Source organism: Bubalus bubalis, chromosome 9 (assembly GCF_019923935.1).
Source record: "Bubalus bubalis isolate 160015118507 breed Murrah chromosome 9, NDDB_SH_1, whole genome shotgun sequence".
Taxonomy (NCBI): Eukaryota; Metazoa; Chordata; class Mammalia; order Artiodactyla; family Bovidae; genus Bubalus; species Bubalus bubalis.
The window spans coordinates 62,262,417-62,283,922 of record NC_059165.1 but is presented as its reverse complement, the minus strand read 5'-3'; the positions used below and the strand labels follow the sequence as shown (position 1 = coordinate 62,283,922).

The following is a 21,506-nucleotide window of genomic DNA, read 5'->3' as shown; positions in this document are numbered from 1 at the left end:
CATATCACTATGGATTCAGACAGTGAAAACACTAATTATTCACTTAATCAAAATTATGTCACAGTCATTACTGATTTAACCAAAAATTATGGAATAATTGTAGGGAGGATTGGGAGACAGAAGGTAGCATGGACAAAAGAAGAGGGATGGAGCCTAAACTGCTATCACAGAAGTCTAGCAATAATGTGAAATTGATATATTTGAAAACAGTGGTAAAAACTTAATTTTTGTCAATATGCAGGTAAACATCAAAAGAAACCATTAAGAGAGTAGAAAGTAATTGCCTCTTGGATGAGTATAGGAGATAGAGAAGAAAGGGGAAACTGATCTTTTTCTTTATAAGACTTATTGTACTATTTTAAAATTATCCACATGTGTTACTTTGATAAATACTTTTAACTGAAAAAAAACAGAGGAAAGAAACACAGTGGGTAGTGCAGATGTCCAAAGTAACAGACTTCTAATCCCAGGAGTATGAACTGGGTCATCTGACTTGAAAATGTGGCTGAACCAATGTATTGCCATACTAGAGGGCATCTCAGTGGTGAATTATTCCCTTCCACTGCACAGAATAAGAAAGTATTACATTAAGAATGTGCTCTGCAAAGAGCCTTATACTTTTAAACTTTGAGCTTTTCACATCCATCAGTATCCACTTAAACTTACAGTATCACTTTCCTTTGACAGAAGAAGGAAACAGGCCCAGAGGTGGTGAGCAAGTTGCCCAAGGTGGCCCAGTAAAGTGAGCCACAGAGGCTTTCTCAGCTCTGTCTTTCAAACTAGATCCTAAGTTCCCAAGGATGGGGATCAAGCCATCTTTACCAGCTCAAGCTGCCCTCCTCTATGACAGCCCTGAAGGCTGTGAGGTTTATTCACTGTCCGCTCACTCATCACAAACGTCTCCTTATTTTCCCTGCCAACATGGAGTCAGACAGTGGATCTTGCCTGTCTGTCCACCGTGAAGTTACGATGATGAGCACGTGGACTCTTGCTTAGTGGCTGAGTCATGTCCAACTCTACCACAATCCCATGGGCTGTAGCCCACCAGGCTCCCCTGCCCAAGGGATTTTCCAGGCAAGAATCTGGGGTGGGTTGCCATTTCCTTCTCCAGGGGATCTTCCCGACCCAGGGATTGAACCCATATCTCCTGCATTGCAGGCAGATTCTTTAGCGCTGAACCACCAGGGAAGCCCCTTATCAAAGTCTGACTCATCTTTTAAGACCCATCTCATTTATATTATCTTCTCTGTGAAGCCTTTCGACACTTCCCTATGCTCACTTAAATACTTTCTTCTTGAACATTCTTACAATGTATTTTCATGACTCTCTCCCTCCCTCTTTTCTTTTTCTTTGGCTGCACTGCATGGCCTGCAGGATCCCAGTTCCATGACTTGTCAAACCCATGCCTCCTGCAGTGGAACCTCAGAGTCTTAACCACTAGACTGCCAGGGAAGTCCCTCATGACTCTTAGTTTCAGAGCTTCCCCTCATCTTTACAATCCTAATGTCTAGGGTCACATGTCTAGCGCATAATAAACCCTCAGTAAAGCTAAAAAAGTGAATCTATGAATGAATGAGTGATTGATTCATTGAAAGAATGAATTAATCTTAGCTCAGGGATGACAAACTTATTGAGACAAGTAGAGTGTCACATATTATATATCTCTCACTAAATTCAGGACAGTGCTTTGTGCCTACTAAGTATTCAATAAATATTTATAGGTTGAACACATTAATTCATCAAAACACAAAATAGTTCTTTAATCCTTTGTTTCCTTCCCTTAGTCATTCTTGTTTTTTCCTTAGTCATCCTGGCTAAGTCATCACTACTTTTGGATCCTCTTTTCCTGGCCAAAAGACCAGACCTTTTTTTTTTTTGCCAGAATCTCAGTTCCACAACCAGGGATCAAACCCATGCCCCCTGCATGAACCACTAGATCACCAGGGAAGTCCCATGGACCAAACCCTTTAATGTGCTCCTATCACTGCTATGTAAGACTTCGGTGGTCAAGTACAGAAACACAATAGTTTCATCTCTACACACAGATCAAACCACCCATAATTTAGTCCTTCTCAAACTCTTGTCCAAGCCCACATACATATTCTAAACACAGCCTTTTGAAGTCTCATCTCCCCCAGCTTACATAGGACTCTGGAGAGAGACTTCCAAGTTCAGGTACCAATTGTTGACCTCCAGCAAGTCACTCACCCTCTTGGAGTCAGTTCCTCCTCCAAGTGGAAATAACATTAATGCCTTACTGCTCACAACTTTAAGGGGTCCAACTGAGAGAATCAGCATGAGTCATTTCACCTGCCACTTACATATTCTTCAAGACTCAGTTCAGGCATCACCTCCTCTAGGAAGCATTTTTGGTTTTTGTTTTTTTCAATAATAGAAGACGTTTATCAGTTTTCACAATCAATAGCCAGATGAAAAAATAAAAGATCCTTATAATTGTAAGGCATAATGGAAACATGATTAACCTAACAATATAAAATAATTACACAAAATTTGGGGGTTGAGTGATATGGTAAATGGAAGTACATACATACATATGTTTTCATCAGCCCAGCCAGTCTTTATCTTTTGGTTTGTACATTTAATCATTGATAGGTATGATCCTATCACCATTTTCTTAATTATTTTGGGTTTATTTTGTGTAGGTCTTTTCCTTCTCTCATGTTTCCTGCTTAGAGAAGTGCATTTGTTGTTAAAACTGGTTTGGTGGTGCTGAATGCTCTTAATTTCTACGTATCTGGAAAGCTTTTAACTTCTCCATCAAGTCTGAATGAGAGTCTTGCTGTATAGAGAATTCTTAGTTGTAGGTTCTTCTCTTCTATCACTTTAAATACATCCTGCCATTCCCTTCTGGCTTGTAGAGTTTCTGCTGAGAAATCAGCTGATAAGCTTACTGGAGTTCCCTTGTATGTTATTTGTTGTTTTCCCTTGTTGCTTTTAATATTTTATCTTGGTCTGTAAATTTTGTCAGTTTGATTACCATGTGTCTCAGTGTGTTCCTCCTTGGGTTTATTCTGCCTGGGACTGAGAAGCATTTTTGGATACATCCACCCTCCAGCCCACAGAGGGTGGGCTGGAGGCCCACCTGGCACACAGCAGTAGCTCCATAAATATTTAGCCAGTCAATATTTAATGAGAATTTCCAAAACAAAGGAGAATCCTCAAGGCCTAAAAGAAGAAGGATGACCTACTGAAATGGCAGTGGGAAGGTCGATCTTCGGTAGCCCAGGGAGCCTGCCCAGGACACCCTTTCCCCACCAACTCACGGATGTAGGGGGCAGCCTCTTTCACTGACACTGGGACTCGTTCTGCTACCTATGAGGCTTTCAGTGAGACCTGCCTGCAGTTTCTGGGTATGTGCAAACCTCAGTGAGGCAGCCTCATTAGCTGATGGGTTGCAATAAGGTGGTACCATGACAATAACTCGTGCCTTTGAAATAATTGGTGCCTGGAGACCAAGTGTTCAGTTCAAGATAAAGTGGCACAAGGCAGGTCCCTATCACCCCAGGAGACAGGCCAGGGAAACCTGAACTGTCATCCATCCCCAGCTCCCCCAGGAAAAGCAGAACTCAGCATGATTGTGTCTGGCATAAAGCAATGTCTCTGGCCTTGGATCATTAACTTATATGGCTCATGAAAATACAGTAACAAATCTAAAATATTTGCTTAATTCATTTCTGTGCCCCTATCCCCTCTAGTAGCTTCTCATAGGATATGCAGAACACACCCTTCTCTCAGGAAGACAGAAACAAATCTTTGGGGAAATTATAAGAGTAAATAAAGCAGGAGTCACCAGGAGACTGAAGTTAAACAAATGCTCCACAAATCTAATTGATTCTCTGGTTTGGAAATTTGGCAGATTAACAGGGTTTCATGGCGATTTTATGGATAATATTTCCATAATTTCTTACTGGTTAAGTGATCAATAAAATCTAATACTACAGCACCTGTTTATTCTTGAAAATGAACGAACAGCATTAAAAACACATAATGATGGCTTCAAAATGCACCAACCTGCGATAACCTGGAGACTGCGGACAGAACAGAGAGACCAACCTGGTGGGTACACCATGCACCAAACCATGTGGCTCTCCCAACTACCTGACACTGCAGACAGCTGGGGAAACCCAAGACAGCCAGAGGTTTTAGCCAAGTGAATGGGTGGGGGAGGGCCATCTGTGTACCAGTGAGCCCAAAGGGTACACACGGGAGGTAGGGAGAAGATGCATGTGCTCCAGGAGATGCGCACGTATCATCAATATTTCAGTAAACTGCTGATTTTCCCTAAAAGTTCTATTTTTCTGAGCACAGCAGCCCACATAGAATGCTGAAAGTGATGCCAGAAAGTGTTTGAAATAAACCAGGGGTGAGGATGTCAAGGAAAGATTGCATAATGTAACCATGATAACTAAGAGTTACTGAGAGTTGGGTATTGTGTGTGGAAACCAAGAGCTCTTTTAATTCTAGCAAACCTACCAGGAAGTATTCAGAGCCCAGGTTCTTCACTGCTGGGCTATACTGCCTCTTTAAACATTAAAAAAAAAAAAAAAAAAAAACTGTGCCTCTGTTGCCAGCATTGACAAACGATTCTGTGCAGAAGCCCACCACCAATAGAGAGCTCCCAACTGGCTGTGGTCTGGAGTGAAGACCACAGATCATTTGCACTGGAGAGGGAAGATCCTGACAACAACAGAGGAAAGCTTTGTGTAGGGGTTACAAGTCAACTTTTTCAAACTGCATTTTTCAAATCAACATGCTATTATAAAAATATATGAAATGAATCGCCAGTCCAGGTTCGATGCATGATATAGGATGCTTGGGGCTGGTGCACTGGGATGACCCAGAGGGATGGTACGTGGAAGGAGGTGGGAGGGAGGTTCAGGATGGGGAACATGTGTACACCCGTGATGGATTCATGTTGATGTATGGCAAAACCAATACCATATTGTAAAGTAATTAGCCTCCAATTAAAATAAATAAATTTATATTAAAATATATATATATTTTAATAAGGAATAAAGAGATCACAATACTTGCTAACTCTGGGAAAGTCCACCTAACTTTTCTTCTGACCCCACTATCTCTGAGGTCAATTTTCCCTGGAAAGCAACAGAATAACTTTCCAATCTGTCAGAATTGTCTGCTGCTGCTGCTGCTGCTAAGTCGTTTCAGTCATGTCCAACTCTGTGTGACCCCATAGACGGCAGCCCACCAGGCTCCCCCGTCCCTGGGATTCTCCAGGCAAGGACACTGGAGTGGGTTGCCATTTCCTTCTCCAATGCATGAAAGTGAAAGTGAAGTCGCTCAGTCGTGTCCGACTCTTCACAACCCCATGGACTGCAGCCTACCAGGCTCCTCTGTCCATGGGATTTTCCAGGCAACAGTACTGAAGTGGGGTGCCAACTACAGATAAGCTGGCTCATCTGCAAAGGTCTGGTTTCCACACATGGACTGTAAGGTGGGCATGATCTTCTCGGCTCTTTGTTGGCAACTGTGTGTCACAAGGCTGTGGTCATGTACCCGGCAGCCTCTAGCCAGCTCAGACTATCTACCACTCACAGGGTGGAAGAGGACACTACTCCTCATGCAGCCCCAGAGTAGGCCAATCATCAGTGCCTGTCCCCAGGGGCAGAGGCTGCACCCAGGAGCCTATGGTAACCCAGGCAGCCTGCAGGTTCCCACAATACAGGCAAATGACTAAGGGAAAGAGCCTCATTAGTGCTGGAGCTTCCACCAAGCAAGCATTCAAGCTAGCTCTGCATGACAAGATTCTCAAATAGACAAAGGGACCATTGAGGTCTGCAAGGAAGCTACATGGAGGGTTGACCCCCACCTGTGCCCAAGAGATGCTTGGTCCTGTCTTGTCCATCCCATCCAGCCAAAACAGCCCATCTGCAAGATGCACTGCATTTCCTAGGAAGGAGGGCCTTTGAGTTACAACCCATTACTCCTACTTGGAGGAGTCAAGAGGAAGAGCTTTTACCATAACTGGGTTTCACAGAGAGTGCAGAGGGTGAGCACTGCAGTGGCCAGGAACCCTCAGCACAGCACTCACAATTTCAGAGGGCCCTTGAGAAGACTTAGGCTCCACTCCCAGCCAGGGAGCTGGGTGCTATGTGGGCAAACACACAAGCTCAGATGCTCCCAAGAATAGCTGGCAAAGAGGGAGGAAAAGAATGGATCAAAGAGAAGGAAGTCCAGCCCCAGATAAATCAAGGGTGTTCCCTCTTCCCAGAGGGAGATCCTTGCACAGCTGCTTACAGACTCAACCAAGGGAGCCCGTGCTGGAGACCCCACCCCACCCATCCCCTAGTGTGCTGCCTTTGCTGGGAAGAGTCAGTGGGTGGGTGTGAGGCAAAGAGAAGAGAGGATCTGTCTCCCTTCGAGGCTGCAGAGCATCCTTGCACCACACCCAACACGGAACCAGGGGCCAGGAACCAGAAGCCATCCCCGGTGGTTCTAGAAGACCCAGTCACCAGGGGAGGTGTGTACCAGTCCCACTTGTGGAAACATTACAGCTGGAGAAAAAGCAGCAGTGCTGGATGAGTTTATATCTTCTCATTGTTCTAATAGATAAGAAACAGGCTAACCCAAGGGGCCGGGGGAGAGTTGGCAAAATGATAGCTAATAAAAGCAACATTTATCCTGTGCTAGCCATGCACTGGCTCCACCTCCATCATCTTATTTAATCCTCAGAATGACCCTGCAGCTGCTGCTATTAACATTCTTGTCTGGGAAACGGAGGTTTAGAGGTTATATGACTTGCCCAAGGCCACACAAGAATGGCTTCTAACCATCTGAGATCTTAAGGTTTGAGCTTCAGGTCTGTCTGGGAAGAAAGGGGCACTATGAGGAAGCACATTGTTTAGTGTTATCTCAGAAGCATTTCTATCTCCTACCCCAGGAGCTCTGAGGAGCCCCATCTGTTCATGAAGATTTCACCTTGAGGCCAGCACAGAAAAACTCAGGAAGACAGGTTACAAGTGCCATGCTGTTGTGTCTACGAGAAAATAGACCCATTTATCTCAGTTCCCCTGAGTCGGAGGGGGTTTGCATTTGTTTCAGGAGAAGCTGTTTGGTTTCTCTTGGAAAAGCTTTTAGGAAAACATATTCTAGTTCTTGTGAGATTAATCTGCTTACAGGCATTATAACAAAACAGACCCAAACATCGCCCCCCAAAATGAAATTAAGGAAGAAAACACTTCGCAGGTTTGAATTTAGTCAGCATTTTTAAACGCCGCTTTTTATTGACAACCATCTGGAGTGGAGATGAGGTGTGTTTTATGCCACTTGGCCGAGGTGATGGTTGGCCCATACTATTTCACATATGACTAGTTAATTTTCTATTAGTAAGTAGGGATGGAGGTGCAAGGCCACACAATTCTACTAGACACCACAGTGTGAAAGCTAGGCTCCCAAAAGCAGCCCAAGGGGGTAAGAACTCAGCATGTCCCCAAAAGAGATGACACGAAACTACACTGAGTAAGGCAGAACTTGGGAATCACACTGTATTTCAGGAAGTAGAAGAAGAAAAGTGTCTGATTCCAAGAGAAATTGCTAATGGAAATACGACAAATGAGAAAAATTGCATTTTAAATAATACAGATCCCTGTTCAGGAAACAACTTGGAACAGTACAGCGCAGGGGAGAGGCCCAATGATTTTACCTGGAGATTCTCCTCTGAAGTGGGAAATACATTCAGTGTGGACCAAGACCTTGTCAGAACTATTGATTTACAGCAATAAAGAGCTGAGATATCCTCAGAGAGGGTCTGAAACCACAGGCTCATTTTATGGCTGCTGATACTGAAGCCCAGAAATGTGTAAGCAGTGACAGAGCTGTATAAACTCAGAACTGGAGCCACCTGCATGTGTCCTGTCCCCTCTCTTTCCCCACTTCCTCTTTGCTATGTTGAATAAGGACGCTACCCCCTTCATCCTCAGTTACAGAGGAAGAGAGAAAGTGACAAGGCCAAGTGAGAAGACCAAGTAGGAAACAAGATCATGGGAAAGTCCTGGAATCCTGGCCCTCCCACCTCAGGCCCCATTGCAGGGAGGCTGCCACTTCCTCTGGTGAGCTCCCCTCCGGGTGGCACTCACCAAGATGGGAAAACCACTCCCTATTTCCACCATTCTTGGTTTCAAGCACCTCAGAGCTCAAGGCAAACACGCCATGATTTCAGCAGCATCCAACAACAGACACTGGTTACTATTTGCTGTGTGCCAGGCATTGTTCTAGATGCCTGGGATAAAATGGTGAACAAAACAAAGACCCTTGTCATTGCAGCATACACATTTCAGCAGAGAGAGGAGGCAAATAATAAACGTGTTAGAGAAAACATCTATTGTGTTTAAATGGAATAAGTACTGTAGAAAAATATGGAGCCAGGTAAGTGGTGAGCAATTACAGAAGGTGAGCAAGGGTGAGATGCAATAGTAAATGACGTGGTAAAGGGAGGTCTTGCTAATAAGGTGAGATCTGAGCCAAGATTTACATGAAGTGATGGAAGTAGCCAAGAGGTATCTAGGAAAAGAGCTTCCACGGAGATTGAGCAAAGGCCCTGAGATCTGGCACATTCAGGGGACAAAGAGGTCAGTATAGCTGGAACAGAATAAGTGAAGGAGGGAGGAGGAGACCAGCTCAGAGAGGCCAGGAGGCCAGGTCATGATGGGCCTGTAGGATGGTGAGCTCTGTGGCTTTTCTTCGGAGACAAATGTGGAGAGATTGCAACACCGTGAGCAAAGGAGTGAAATGGTCTGCTATGTTTTAAAAGGACCAGTCTGACTCCGGAGCTGAGCAGTGCTGAGGGAGCAGCGAGGATGCAAAGGAAAAGGAGGCAGGAAGGACTGTGGGAAGGTGTCTGCAGTAGCCCAGAGACAAGACGTCAGCTCAAGCCAGGACAGGAGCAACAAGAGCAGACAGGCAGTCAATCACTGGGCATAAATACCTCCACTCACTGTGGCTATAGGGTCACAAACTCAAATGCCAGGTGGGGCCAAGCTGATGAATTAAGCAAAGCACATGAGGTGGAAACAGAAGTGAGTTGACAGAGAAGGTGCGCACGCCCCACTGGAAGGGGCAGCCACCGTCACACTAGCAACTATCTCCTTAATGGACCACAGGCCCCTGAGGTCATGTCCGAGGATTTTCCAAGAGAAACAGGAAATCCAGATACATAGGGTTTTGGATGGCATCTTCTAATTTTTTAATATTAATATCTGATTCAAAAAAATTCTTTTTAATATACTGTCCAAAAGAACACATCAGAGAGGTGGGTGCAACCCATCGGTTTGTCACCTCTGGTGCACCGACAGAAGCAGTTTAAACAGTCATTGAAAAACAGGCCAAATAACAGCGGAAGAGTTACACCACATGAGCACTCTCCACACAGTTACATTTCCAGGTGCTCACGGTTTTTATCTTCAAGAATACCTCCATCAGTCACTTTGAACCTGGCTGTAAACACAGCAAGCACTGACAAAAGGAACCAGAAGGCTAAGTCCTTTGAGGTAATGCTCTTAATAAATATTTGATAATTAGGAAAAAAAAGACATCACAATCTTACCAAAGATGCAAGGAGCCTTTGTCACGTGCGATGCTAGAACACATCATCAGAAACCTCATCTAAGACAAGTTTTTTACAAAGCGTTGGATGCAGAGCTCAGAAGTTATCCTGAACTGAAAGAAGCTAAAGTCTAAATCCATCGCTGTCAGGTCAAGAATGCAAAATCAACCTGCGATGATTCTACAAGCATCCATGGGAAGGAAGAGGGAAATCCCCTCATCAATTCATATAATTACTGACAATGCACATAATGAGCTTATTTTAGTCCCATAAATCAACTGAACTACAAGTCATCACGTCTCTGAAAGGGGAGAGAAGCCTGAGGTGTGCTTTGTAGAAGGGCCAGGGGAGGGAGGCAGAAGGCAGACAGACAGATGGCAACTGTTTCTCACATGCCCTGCCCTCCAGGCACAAAGAGGGGTCTTCCCAAGGGCCAAGCAGGGACAAGTGCCACCTCCCCACCGCCCCCCATCCCATCCTTCTCACCAGGAACAAGCCAAGGAGCTGCCCTGATCCCCACTGGGACAAAGGGGGCTCCTCCTGTTGCCCCCCGCCACCTGGGAGGGGGACCAGATTTCCCCCCAACAATCCAGGGAAAAGGACCACAAGGAACAAGCCAGTTGACAAGGCCCACACTGCAGAGGCCAAGGAAAGACATGAATCTGGCTAATTCCTTTCCCAGTTTAGCCAAATACAGTAAAATTCCTAATTTGAGAGGACACATCTTTATTCATAGTTAGAAAAGCAAAGAACCCACAGATGTGCTGTGGATCAACCATGCAGCCTCACCACGCTTCCGGGAGCACAGATCAGGTAAGCCAAGTCACCCACAGGCTTCCTGCAAGAGCCGAGCCCCAGCTCTGTGTTTCCCAATCTGGCCCCACTGAGAGGAGAGAGAAAACAGACGCTCCTGTGGCCAGGCAGGATTCTGACCCCATAATCCCCGAAATTCAGTAACCCAGGTAAGCTGTTGCCCTCCAGGCTCCTGCCCCACTCCTGCTGAGAAGACGTCCACAGTTCCAGGAGGCAAAATGAGGAGATGCAGTTTACCCACTGGAGGCGCCAGGCAACTCTCCACAGATAGGAACCCGCAGCCCCAGGCCAGGTGTCCTCATAAACACAGCCTCTTCCCAGGGCAGTCACTCTTAGAGACACAGAAGTGGCATCGGCCCTGGTGCTCCATGCCTGTGCCAGCTGCCATCGGTGCTAAAGACATCTGCAGGAAGGTATTAAACCTGGGATTGAGAAGCATGTCAGATTCCACCAGGAGCAGCCCAGGCCAGCAGGAGTGGACGCCTGCCCACCCTCCTGAAGGCAGCTGATATGACTGGGAGCCATGACAGATCACCAATTTCCAGACAGCTCTACTGTGTCAGTGCCTCCTGGCTGAGCATGAAATCCATCTTGAGCATCAGGTGCCAAGGGACTGTCACCATCAGCAGAAAGCCCATTTGGATTCAAAGCCTCTGCCCTTCTACTTAGAAGGCTTCCAAGAGGACAACTCTTCAGAATCAGAGGCAGACTCAGGAAGGGCGCAGAACACTCAGCAGGCACTGTGATTAGGGCAGAGCTCACATTTTCCACTGATGTCTCCAAGGGAGGTTTAGTTAGGTGCTAAGAACACAGGCTCTGGTTTCATATCCCAGATCTTCTATTGATACTTTCTAGCTGAGTGACTTTGGGCCAATGATTGAACTGTGCCTTAGTATTCACTTCTGTAAAATGGAAATAATTACAGCACTTGCCATGTTGGGTTGTTATAAGGATTAAATGAATTATTCAAGTAGGTGCTTTGATAGCCTAAGTATGAATGTTAGCTACCGTTAGCTTCTGCTGTTATATCAATTTTACATGGAGGAAACAGAAGCTCATGGGGAAAAGTAATTTTCCTGAGGCCAAAAAGCTAGTAAGTGGCAGAGCTGGGTCCTGAACTGAGGTCTCACCCTTAACCACTGTGAAACGTTAACAGCATCTTGAGATGCTGCTGAAATAGGGTTGAAATAAACTCAAGAAGCACTAACAGCTTAATTATATCAGTGAAATATGTACTGGTGTAGGGCATAATTTCACGGTCTGGGAAAAGACATATAAGATCTGGACTTCAACTCCATGGCTGTCACTTTAAGCCAGCTCTTGTCCAAGGAGAATGGGCCTTTCAGAGCCATTGATCTTTCTTTCTCTAGGGCAAGGTGACAACACTGTGCTTTTGTGCTTTAAGCTACATTTCACAATTGAGGAAAAACTTAGGAAGAGACAGGAGCCAGAGAAAGGGCAGCAGTGACAGGCTTAACCCAGAGGGCAGGATGTTACAGTAAAAATCACACCTGCCTGGGACCCAGGCCCCCAGGGTTCTCGCAGGCATTTATTAGGTGCTGCAGCTGACAAGGGGAAGTGGTGATCACATTAGGGAATGATGCACTGGTCCCAGCCGACAGTGACCCAGGGATACCTAAATCCTGTCCAGGCCCACTGAGGATATGTCAACCACGTCCAAAGTCCACTGATGTCCAAGAAGAGAAACCACGCCCCTTTGCTGGGACCAACATTACCTTATAAGCCCCACCTCTGGAAACCAACAACTCCTAAGTGTTCTTGACCTTGAAATACATCACTCCTTGCCCTCCTCCTCAACAATAAAGAATTTATATTTGATTCCAACCTACCTTTGGGAAAAAGTAAGAAAAGGAAGAGGGGAAAGGCTTTGAGCTCCCAGCTATGGCCAACATGTAAGGAAGACACTCTCTGGATCCTATTTACTTTATTTTTCAGACTGTGTGACTTTTAAGGTCACTTGCGGCTCATACATTCTCTGATTTTACATCGTGGTAAAGGATACCAGGTAAACCCACCAAGGACTGATTCCCCTGGAAAGTGGAACAAGATGTCAAGGAAAAAAAAAAAAAAAACACAAAACATGAATCCTGGCATGAAACAGATGGGGAGACATTCCATCTCTACTCCACTAGCTGTGTGGCCTTGGCCATGCTTCCTAGACTCCCTGGGCTTCAGCGTCCTCAACTGTAAAATGGGAGGATAAATCCATCCTCCTCCCCGGGTGGTGAGTAGATGGATGGGTGCATAGGGTCCACCACTGTGCCTGACACACAGCTTATGTTCAAGCAAGGTCAGTCCCATCTCCTCCTCAAACCCTCCCTCAAAGATGTACCTCATAACCCAGTCCACTAGACTCCTGAGCAGGAACTTCCAAGTCTGAGGGGATCCACACCACCTTCAGACCCCCAAACTGTCATGATAAGTCTCCCCAACCCCATCCAGGAAATGCCAGATATGGTCCAACCACCTCCCCTTCCTTCAAGAGGAGTTCCCTTACTTCATTCAAAGTCTGGAAGGAGGCAATACTGCTGAAACACCAAAAGGTGAGGGTGAATTCAAGTCCTATTTGTCATCCCTTTCATAGGACACCTGAGGAGAAGGGCTGAACAAAAGCATGAGCTCAGAGAAATCTAGATCCACAAACAGTGTACAGGACAAGAGGCAGGCTGCATTAAATACACTGGCATGAGGCTCCCAAACCTTCATGGGATTGAACTGAAGGCCAGAGGACATCAGGCGAGGTGGTCTGTCCAAGTGACTCAGAGCACAGCTTGCCTCAGATCCCAAATCTGCCACATCCTTACTGTGTGAGGCTCTGTTTTCCTTTCTGTAAAATGGCATAATAGTACCCACCACATAAGGTCATTGTGAGGGCTGGGCTGATGCACATAAAACACTCAGCACACAATAAATAACTACATGGATAAGAGGCATAGAGCAGCAGCCCGAGGAAGACCAGCGGTCGTGTTAGCATCATTGGGTTGGTAACATTAGTTTTGTTCTGCTTTTTTATATTCCTCTGTCTCTCTGTCAGTCTAGAAGTTTGTACATGCAAGTACCCCATTCATACCCATACATCCATCCATACATGTATGGATATTAGAGTTGGCCTATAAAGAAAGTTGAGCACTGAAGAATTGATGCTTTTCAACTGTGGTGTTGGAGAAGACTGCTGAAGTTGTTGAGAGTCCCTTGGATTGCAAGGAGATCAAACCAGTCAATCCTAAAGGAAATAAGTCCTGAATATTCATTGGAAGGACTGATGCTGAAGCTGAAGCTCCAATACTTTGGCCACCTGATGCAAAGAGCTGACTCACTAGAAAAGACCGTGATGCTGTGAAAGACTGAAGGAAGGAGAAGAAGGGGATGACAGGGGATGAGATGGTTGGATGGCATCACCAACTTGATGGACATGAGTTTGAGCAAGCTCTGGGAGTTGGTGATGGACAGGGAAGCCTGGAGTGCTGCAGTCTATGGGGTCGCAAAGAGCTGGACATGACTGAGCAACTGAACTGAACCCCATTCACTCAGTGGTTCAACATCTGCTAAGTTCTAGACTCACTAAGCAATGGCACCCCACTCCAGCACTCTTGCCTGGAAAATCCCATGGACGGAGGAGCCTGGTAGGCTATAGTCCATGGGGTTGCTAAGAGTCGGAGACGACTGAGCGACTTCACTTTCACTTTTCACTTTCATGCATTGGAGAAGGAAATGGCAACCCACTCCAGTGTTCTTGCCTGGAGAATCCCAGGGACGGGGCAGCCTGGTGGGCTGCCGTCTATGGGGTCACACAGAGTCGGACATGATTGAAGTGACTTAGCAGCAGCAGTAGCAGCAGCAGCAGACTCACTAAGAGTTGCCTGGCCCGTGGGGAACTAATGGGTGAATGAAAACAGAGTTTAGCCCAGTTCAGCATTTCAGGCCAGGGGATTAGGGGAAGAGAGGCCAAGCTGAATCAGACCAGGATGGTCTTACAATGGACCCTTGTGGCTGCTTGCTATCCCTTGGGGCCTTCATTGCCTCCCTTGGCACCACCACACCTCAAATCATCACATCAGTACACAGCTACCTTTTCAAGTCTTCCCATTTTATACCCTGATTATCATGCCCCTGATATTCAGTGTTCACAGGCACTTAATCAAGGTGCTGGGCTGGTTTATTACAACATCTTCCAGCTGATATATTTCCTCTTATCTGGGAACTCCACCATCGTGCCTGTTAGTGTTTAAAAAGATCATTCTGAGGTATCATTTCGCTTGTTCCCGATGATAATTAATTTTAAGAACTTATCAAGATGTTAAGGGGTACCAGCCCTTGGGAACTGATGGCCATGAAGGTTTATCATGACAACCAGGCCTTTTTAAGATGTTATAAGCACGCTGGCTGCAGGAGGCAGGGTGAAGGCTGCTTTTCGATAACCGTCTCAGTGGCTGCATGGATTATTGCCATTGGGCTCTGTTATTAGTTTCATTATTCCAGACAAGTTCTGGTTTGTGCTCAATGGATAACTGCCTACAAAAACATCTCTCTTTTTTTTTTTTTTTTTTAATGGAGCCAGCAAGTATTAGAGACCGAGCCCCACACAGCCTAGGGCACATTCCAGAGAGCCGGCATGCACAGTGGGTGCTGCCTTTGCTGTCCACAGCCCTGAGCATGAGCTCTAGTTTGGAGGGGCATGTGTGGGTCAGCACTCTGAGGGGTACACTCAGAGACATGCCCGGCACAAAGGAGGGCGCTCTTCTCTCCTCAGAGGCCAGAATGGAGAGGTGCGTGACTGGAGGAGGGAGGGAGAAAAGGGTGCACAGGGTGGGAGAGGCAGAAACGCTGCCTGAGAAGGACACCAGACCCCCAGACGATCCCACCAAGTTCAGAAGCCACAGAAGGGTGCTTCCTAGCATCTTCCACAGTCCAGTCACAAATTCCCTTGTTCCTGGTACCAGTGGCAGCATGGATTCCAACAGGAAGGTCCTTACCTGGCCCCTTCTTACAGACCAGGCACAGTGCTGGGGATACTGAGGATTCAGGGGAGAACAGCAAGGTCCCTGCCATCAAAGTCCAGCTGTGACTGAACACAAGTCCACGTGCCAGATGCACAGTGAGGCCAAGCAAACCAAAACGTCAGAGTTTGGAGCAAAGAAAGCTCTATCACAAGATTCTGCAAGGAGAATGGGTAGCTCACGCCTCAGAAACCCTAAACTCCCCAAAGGCTATCAGCAAAGCATTTTTTAAGGCCAGGTGAGGGACTAGCATCTAGGGTCTGTGATCAGCTTGTGCACAATTCTCTGATTGATGGTGAGATAACAGGGTGGTTAATTGAACATCATCAATCTTCAGAGACCAGTAGGCCTGAGGGCTATGTGTTCATGGCCACCAAGTAGTTCATTTCTTCCATTTGGTGGGGGTTTTAGTATCTGTAAGACAACTCGGAAAATGTGCATCCGATACTGTTATCTGGGTACTTCAGAGAGGAGCTACAGCAGAGGACATGGAGGGGGGTCTATCCCAGGAAGGCCCCACAGGGTCCTGCTCAGCTACACAGCTGGGGACACACACCAACACACACAACAGGGTGCTGCACAAGCAGCTGAGAGACATTTTTAACCCAGACTGAGATTTAGCCAAGGCTTCAAGTTTAATTTGCTGTTCAAAGGATATTAAGTTTAGTTAGCATTGGCTATTCACAAAGACACCCAGAAGATGGTACTAACTCATGCTGCCCATCTTGGATGGGTTAGAAAAAGATATCCCATGCCAAAGCATCTCTTTCCTGGGCTTCCCAGGTGTCTCTAGTGGTAAAGACTCTGTCTTCAATGCAGGATACATGGGTTTAATCCTTAGGTCGGAAAGATCCCCTGGAGCAGGAAATGGCAACCTACTCCAGTATTCTTGCCTGGGAAATCCCATGGACAGAGGAGACTGGCAGGCTGCAGTCTACAGGGGTGCAAAGAGTTAGACATGACTGAGTGACTGAGCACACACATGGTCCCAGACCAAGAGGACTCTGAGCCAGGGCCTGAAGGATTGGTCAAGAGCATCCACAGAAACAGGGCGGAGCAGAGAGATGAGCATGTTCTCGGGGCAGGAGGCAGGACAGAGTTTGTTCATATGGCTGGAGCAAGCCTGTGAGAAGCAGAAAGAGAGGTCGTGCCAAATCACCCAGGGCCTTGCCCGGCTCCTTGAGAGTTTGGACTCTAGTCTGAACAACACAGAGTCCTGGAGGATTTTAAGAACAATGAAGACAACTGGTAACTAACATGCAGCTCTGGAACGAACCCTGGACTCAGAGCAAGGAGGCCCGGACTTGCACACACTCTGCTGCTTGCCAGCTGTGTGGTTTCGGATGACCTGCCTCCCCTCCCGAGCCTCACTTCATCATCCATAAAATAGGGTGAACCAAAACCAGACCCTGATGGCCTCACCAGGGCATGTGAAGCTCCAACATCAAAGGAAAGCAGTGTGAACCACAATGGGTCAAACCAACGCAATGTGATCATGACCATCCCCAGAATATCCAAGTCTCACTTCATCCCATCATTCTAGCCTCTCCAGGGAAAAAAATCTATTTAGATCCAAAAACAGAAATAAGTGTTGAGTGGGAGCCTCCACTGGTCTCTCCAGTCCTCACGTTCATAAGAAAGAGGAGGTTTGCACGACTAATGCAGCCATCAAGGAGAAAGAAGAACTCGGGACAAGAGGCACTCAAGGATTCTGTGACACTAAGATCCCCGCCCAGGCACAGGAAGAGGACAGACTCTTCCCCAGTTCCCCATCAGAGGAAGCCTGGGAACATCCGTGGAGTCTCTACCTTGGCCTGGGGCCCAACACAGGAAGTGTGTGCTGCCTTTTCAAAGGCCTCAAGCAAGAGGCTTGTGAGGGAGACAAGCGCAGGAGACCTAAATCTCAAAAGAAACTGGAAAACAAGGGACTCTAAGCACACTTTGATTAGATCTCTGCATTCCAGCATAGAAAGTTGACCAAAATCTGACATTAAATGGAAAACATGGTACTTTTGAACACAATGTGTTTAGTAATATCCTATTATAAATTCTTAAGAGTTCACTGTTTGGGGTGTTGTATCAAGATACTTACAGGCATCATCATCTCATTTAAACCTTTATGGGACAGGTATCTACTATTACCTCATTTTGTAACTGAGAACATGAGTTCAGAATTCTCCCAGACAGTTTGCTGAATACAGAACTGTACTGCTTCCCATGGATGAGTACAAGCACTCAGTCTATCCCAAGGTTTTTCTCCCAAGAACACTCTTCATTCTAAACATTAAATCTCAAAAAAAATTAAAATATACACACAAACACTGATTCTCTTTTGTTTGTAGAAAAATAACCACTCATACCAGCAAGAAAATATACACATATATACCATAACCCATGAATTTATTAACTTCCTTTATTTCAAAAGTGACTTTGCTACTTTATATTTTTAATAAGTTGATAATTAATGGGCAAGTGGGCAGATGGTTGGAATTCATATTCACACATCTGGGTAGCTCCAGCTGATCTTGGCCTGCCTCCCTGAAGGTTCTTCTTTGCCACACCTACTCACTCATAGCTCCTGGACTGAGCTTCATCCGACCCAGGCATAAATCATAGCCCTCCAACCAAGACCTGAGCTATATTCTTGGCATCTCTGAAACCACGACCTTTGGAGGGAGCTGTGCCACACCCAGATTTCACAGTCCTATATGGAAATATGCTGCCTCTAGACAAACTTCAGTCCCAAATACTCGAATACTTTACCCCTCACAGTACTGAAATAGCAAAAATATCATACAGAACCTCTACCTGTTCCCATAAACAACCAGCTCATCAATCACCTGGGGCCAACAGGTGTACGGATGACAGGAGGCTGTATTTACTCATCTCTGCATCCATTCAGTTTTTACAGAGATCATGCTCTCTCCACCCTCTTGTTATCCACAAATCCTGCCTCCAATTCTTCTGAAAGCTCAGTGTAAGCACTCTGCAAATCAAAGAGCTTCTTTCCAACAAAAGGTTCAAGAAAAGATCATCTCTAGACAAACTATGAGAAATGATTCCAAGTAGAAAGAAAACACAGAAAATGCTTTGTCCAACTCATAACAGTATGAACAAATTTAATATAGAAAAGTTCCTTCTAGGGAGTCAAGCAGATTTGACTTCCTTCCTACCCGTGCTCTGTCCTTCACCACAGTACTTGAAATCTCAGGCCCGTCCCTGCCCAGCAAACCCCCTGGTCAGGTAAGAGGGGCAAGTAGACCAGTGTTCCTGGATGGTAAAAGACAGTGACCAAACATGCCTGTCCTTTGTCACTAACCACCTTTCTCATCCCCCCCTTCCTTCTGCTGAGCCATCTGCAGGAAAATGTCAACATGTGCTGCAGGGAGAAAATGCATTTGCTAATTTATGTGCCGGGTAAATTCACTTATTCAGTAGAATAATAAAAATGTGACTGCTCACCACCCTTCCCTTCAAGGGTAAAGACATCTTTATTAATGATTTTAAAACCTGAAGAAATGGGAATGCTTGCTCTGTTTACATTTCCCTATATTAAATGGAAGCCATTCTCTTGCTGGTGGCAAAACATCAAAAATACCCTTCTGGTCATGATTTATTGCTAGAGAAATTTTATTAAATTGGGATGTGACTATGTGTCTAGCTATCAATTACATCACTAGAAAAAGAAAACAACAGAGATTTACATTTTCAGTAATTCCTGCAATAAGCATTCTGTGTTCCTGGGAGATGTTAGAAAATACTTTCCAAGATCTCATGTTTTAACCCCTAAGGTTCAGTGCTTCAAATGCTGTATATTCTGGTGCTAAAAGGAGTCACAGATGATCCCAAGGATTTCCCTACCCCAACCACCTTACTAACTGGAGGAGATTACATCTTGTGCCTCATATGCTACAAGTCTGCTGGTCAAAGAGTGGTCAATCAAAGACCTCCTTAATTCTGAATTTGGTCTAAATCCACAAATGAGCATTCAAATAGGATCAGAGAAGCATTTAGATTTAGGAGCTAGCATAGTTATAAATAAATCAGAAGAGACTATACAAGCTGATGCTTTTAAGTCTTATTTTGAGGATATGAGGCATTTGGGGAGGGTTAAATTCCAATTAGATAAGGGGGAAAAATGGTATTTCAGGATAAATACATATATCGGTATTTATAAATAATTCCTGAATTAGGGGAAAAGACAAGATAGATAAACAAGGTCCCAAATGTTTTGATATTCCAATCATAAAAGGAAGTCCTTTCCTATTAAAAGTTTACAGATACTTTTCAGTTGAATCAACGTTACTGTAACCCCTTGGGCTGACTTTTGAAATATAATTGTGAGAGAAAAAGAATAAATCCAACCTGTGTTTTTGTGCAGCTGTTGAAGGCTACTAGCTGAGGGGAAAACTGTGGCCTTTACAAGCCTAGGGTGGAATGATTTACACCACAGGTAGTAGGAAGGGTCTGCAAGGATGGGATCGAGGTAACAGCTAAGTCTTGCCTTCTCCCTCCACTATAAAGGATAGTGTAAATCACCAGGATTCCCCTCATGGGGTAAATAGTCAATCAGTTCTGAGTCCAGACAAGCCATTCAATGCATCCTAGAAGTTCTACCCCAGGAGTCAAGCCACAAAGCCACAAATGGGAAATCTTTAACCAGTCAACTACCCAGATGAATCAAAATTTAAATTTCTTTTAATTTCATTAATTAGGAAAATTCATTTTCTTAGCCTAGAGTCTGGCAGCAAGCCCACCTTACTTCTGGTGTAGGGGTGGAAACTTACTAAACCATAGCCACTTATTTCCCTGCTAATTCAACTGAATGAAAATTCATTGGCTAGCATACTTGATTGTTACCTTAGCAACCCTGAGAAATCACATATTCCTCAATATTCTAAAATCTCAGGTCATCTTGTTAAACACACAGAAATCTTAGCAGATAAAAACTATAAACCTACAGATCCAAGAACCTCAATGAACCTTAAGCACAAGAAACATGAAGAAGACTATCTGAAGTCACATCTTAATCAGCTGCTCAAAATAAGTGGTAAACAGAAAATTTTTCACATAGCCAGGAGAAAATATACGTCACACACAGAGAAACTAGGGACAAGGAAAAAAAAAAAAAAAAAAAAAACAAATTTCTTTATTGAAACAATACTAACAGAAGACCAAGGAGCAGTATCTTTAAAGATACTAAAAGAAAAGACTGTCAATTTATAATTCTATACCCAGCAAACAGGTCTTTCAAAAAATAAAGTTGAATTAAAGACTTTTTCAGACAAACAAAACCTGGGAGAATTCCTCATCAGCAGACTTAAACTACAATAAATGTTAAATAATACTTTAGGCAGAAGGAAAACTACAGCAGATGTAAATATGGATCTACACAAAGATATAAAGAGCTCTGGAAGGAGAAACTACATGGGTTGTCAGAATCAACATTGTCATATATATTAACTGCTTTCTTTGGAATAATTATCTTGTTGAACATGTGTTTTATTCTTTTAACTCCCACCTATACAGTATGGCTTTCTTTGACATTGCCTTGGGTTAAGTAGAAGAGCAAAAGTAATAACAATATAATCCTGCTCAAAGATAATGATATCAAGACTTGAGAAAATGTATTACTCTCCCTAAAGAGCTATAAAATTGAGGGAAATAAAATAAAACATATAGTGACTGTCGCTTCAGTCATGTCCAACTCTGTGCAACCCCACAGACAGCAGCCCACCAGGCTCCCCCGTCCCTGGGATTCTCCAGGCAAGAACACTGGAGTGGGTTGCCACTTCCTTCTCCAATGCATGAAAGTGAAAAGTGGGAGTGAAATCGCTCAGTGTCCAACTCTTAGCGACCCCATGGACTGCAGCCCACCAGGCTCCTTCATCCATGGGATTTTCCAGGCTGGAGTGGGGTGACATTGCCTTCTCCATATACAGTGACAGCAGGAACCTATAACACACTGAAAGAATTCAGAAGGCTACCAATAATAACATGTATGAGAAACTGCCAAACACTTTTTGAAAGTGATTGTACCATTTCATACTCTTGTCAGTAATGCATAAGAGTTCCAGGTGTCACACATGCTC

General features: G+C 44.9%; 1 protein-coding gene across 2 annotated transcripts in view; it reads right to left on the bottom strand.

Moving 5' to 3' along the window:
* The window catches only part of SPOCK1 (SPARC (osteonectin), cwcv and kazal like domains proteoglycan 1), a 582,941-nt gene that overhangs the window by 481,221 nt on the left and 80,214 nt on the right, over positions 1-21,506 (bottom strand). The window lies entirely within an intron of this gene.